We start from the raw sequence: 3,931 nt of genomic DNA on the forward strand, positions 1-3,931 counted from the left end.
TGTTGCTTGTTATAGCAATATTTATTTGCGTTAGATTTTAAAAATGTCACGAATTCCTTGTTTTGGGGAAATTGTCCATAGGAATCAAAAAATTCTGCTGATTTGCGACTTTCGAAATAGAATGCAATCCAATGAGTTCCTGGTTGATCTGATGTGTCGGTGTTTGCAATAATTAAAGCCGGATACTTTGAAATAGTTTTTGGAAGCTGGTCTGAAGGGAAAACTCCTTTGAAAATTGATTTTGTGTATATATGTTTTGTAAGCAAATTGTGAATTTGTAAAGTATTCATTCAAAAAAGGGTTCGAATATTTCTATGCTTATCAATATCAATCATGGAATCGTATTCACAATATACCAGACAAGTAACGGCTTCACTAAGAGGTTCTGAAAATCTTCCTTCGATTCTTATTGTGCCTTGCGACATCAAATTTGAACATATGGTGGTATTTGACTGATAAGCAGTTAAATCAAAGGCTAATATAAAACTGTTCGTATCAAACATTTCCTTGGTAATTTGAAGACCACGATCATAATGTTTTATTCCGCTTGATCTGAAGAGCATATTATAGCCTCTTGAGCTTTGAACGTTTTCAGAGTTCGAGTAGTCAAATTCCAGAGCTTGCGAAGGAACTTGAACTCCATTCACCATTAGATTAAAGCGTTGCATTTTAAAATGTTCAAAATTAAATGGATCTAGTCCTCTGTTGCCTGAGTATGAACGGTTTTTAATCATACAAAAAGCTAGAAAATTTGGTAATTGTCCAATTACAGCATTGTCTATTGATAGCGTATTGTTTCCTGGGTAAATTGTAAACGATTTTACTTCTACTTTACTGAATGGGTAAAGAGCATTTTTTGTTTGAAAAACATGATGATGAGCCAATAAAATGCTTGGGTTCACGTAACTGGGCTCATGTAACTGATTCATGAAAAGTTGTGCTTCTAATATCTTTAAATTTGATTCGCTATCCTTTTCCATTAAATAAAATGCAGTTTTTTCAATATTAAAATTAATTCTTAAGTCAACATTATTGACAAGAAGTTTCGTTTGATTAAATATATCACCATGAATTTTTCCAAATAGTTCTACCTTATTACTATTTTGAAATATATTTTTCAGAGTTTCATTAGAGCTCGGATAAACGTATTTTCCTGATGTTAATCGACCGAAATTTGGAAAATAACCTTGCGAGGCCAAGTGGCTTTCCGAGGCGTCACTCCCATAGTTTAAAACTGTTTGCAGATATGCTCTATAATGATACGTAGCATAATGTATGGTCTTTTTAAATGTAAAAAGAAAACGCTAAAATATTTATTAACAAATTCTAAGAGAAATGACTTTTCATATAACGATAAATTAATACTTAAAATGTTTAAGTCTAATTTTAAAAAATAAAATGCAAGATATTTAAGAAAATCAATGTTGTTTATTTATTAAGTCGTTTGTTTAGCTTATAATATTTTAACATAATATTGAAGACCTCGCCTCTTAAAATTGGAAGCCTATGACACTGGCACGTATCTGGTCCTTCCGAAGCATCATCATCTCTCCAGGGACAAAGCTTGTAGTGGAATCCATATTTAGAATGGATCAGTTCTTTATCCTCTAAGTCCTCCAGAGTGCTCTTCAAATATACAAGCTGCGTTACGTGCTCCTCAAATATCATGTCTTCGTTAAGGTTCTTTTAAGGTTTTTTAAAGACTGATGTTGGATTTAGAAAACTCAAACCTTTATATTGGAAAATTTCATTTACTTATTTATTTACTGATAAAAATTCAATTCGTGCAGAAGTATATCTATTTACATCCTTCCCCTTATATACCATATGGGTAATATCATTCTCATTTATTTTTCTAAAAGGTGTCTTAGTACAGAATTTGTTTACATAACTCTTAGGTAGAAAAATCCAAACATATTTTTCGTGCTTGTCTGCTAAATAAAGAGCTACCTTAGTTCCATAAGGTGTCTTTTTCAGCTTACAACCCGTGATCTTATACTCAAATCCAATACATAGATCTTCAGTTTTTGTATAACCAATCACAGGCTTCGATTCATTCAGAGTCTCTAGGAAATCCTAGAAATTCAATAAAATTTGAACAGGATTTATTTATTAATGTCCTATATGCATACCATTTCTGACCAACGTGAGATTTGATTCGTTATGCTCTTGTAACTATTCGTATTATACTAATGCATTTACTTACAATTACGAGACTTTTATACTGTTCAGCACTACATATATATATATATATATATATTACAAGAACAAAATACTACGTGAAAGAGATACCAATATATCTGTTATGCTCTTTATATACATAAACTCAGTTAAGCCTATGTAGAATATTTTATATACTTGAGTATATCTATCTCATGTTGTATAAATATATAACTTCATATGAAATAAAAGGTTACTACAAACCTAATATAAGACAGCACTTTTCTCGAAAACTCAGATTCAATTTTTACTCTCAGAATGACAAAGTTGTATTGTGAGTTGTGTTCGGAAACAAAATCGTTTGCTTCACGCAGCGGTTTAAAAACCTTAAACCTTAAAAGTGCATAACTTCAGCTATCAAAAATCAAAATCTTCTTATTATTGTTGCTTTTTCTGTCCCAATGAACGAAAATTCTGGTTGCGATATAATTACAATGTTCATCTCTTGCTGATGCACGATGCAGAATTAAAGAGTATGCGTAAATCAATGGAAAATTATCAAATAAAGATAAAACAAGTTTGAGAATTGAATTTTGTAAAATAGTTTATTTAATAAATTTCTGTATAATTTAGACAAATTAAAAACCTAGATCAAATAAAACGTCTAGTAATGAATGGTCATCTTCATCCTTCATTATTCGTAAATAAATGTTGGGTTGACTTGGCTCGATGAACTGATCAAAGATATGATCATCATCAGGAAACTCATAGATTATAGGATCTGTGTGCAGTATATCCATATCGAAATGCTGTGCACATTGCATTTCTTGATCATTTAAAACGTCCTGCGTTGTCGCTCCAAAAGGAAAATCGCTCCACTCAAGAGACGCAAATTCACTTCCAATTTTTGTAGTGGGGGTAGATGACATAGAAGGATCAAATACTCCTCTTAAGAAGCGATCTACCGAATCCTCTGTGTCGATAGCCTCCACATAACCTTCCTTCGACCTTTGTCAACTATTTCGACATCAGAGTCTTGAGTTAATGGAACATTTATTCCATTTACTGAGTCAACAAACTCTACAGTAAGATCCATTGGTATGCAGTGCTGAGTTATTATAAGAACTGATTCTGAGCAATTTAAGGGGATCCATTTTTATACACGAGGACTAGAGAGTTTGACATCTACAGGGGGTGTCTACTCTTAGAATCCACCTGATTTGTTCTCGATTTAAGGAGCCTTCACAGACTGCAGACTGCACAGACTGCAATGGGGAAGTCAGAAAAGGAGGGCGAGCTATGGGTTTGGATGCAGGTAAATAGCCGCTTGATTTTCTCGATAATAGGTTCAAAGAGTCATAAATATTTGATTTTATGGGGTCTCCTAGCATAATGAAAATGGAGACAGATCACAGATAATCTGAAATTAATCTCAAAATTACAATTGCACTTCTTCGCGCACAAGCAATCTTGGAAGGGGGTGCGCACAAGCAATCTTGGAAGGGGGTGTACCTGCGCTTACAACAGTCATAAGGATGATCGCAAGGGTAGGGGTGAGATTTCAGTTCAAGGCTATGCACCTTACTGTGTCCTCAATTTTCTGAGAAGGTAACTGGTGGTTGGATTATTAGTTGAGAAATATTTAGAAATATCAAACAAACTGGTTATAGGGTCGTGTATACGTATATATAAAAAATCATATAATCATAAAACCGTTAAAAAACCGTCGTTCCCGTATATTCCAGCTACTATTAGTCGATCGTCTAAATAA

This window comes from Drosophila yakuba, unplaced genomic scaffold (assembly GCF_016746365.2).
Source record: "Drosophila yakuba strain Tai18E2 unplaced genomic scaffold, Prin_Dyak_Tai18E2_2.1 Segkk2_quiver_pilon_scaf, whole genome shotgun sequence".
Taxonomy (NCBI): domain Eukaryota; kingdom Metazoa; phylum Arthropoda; class Insecta; order Diptera; family Drosophilidae; genus Drosophila; species Drosophila yakuba.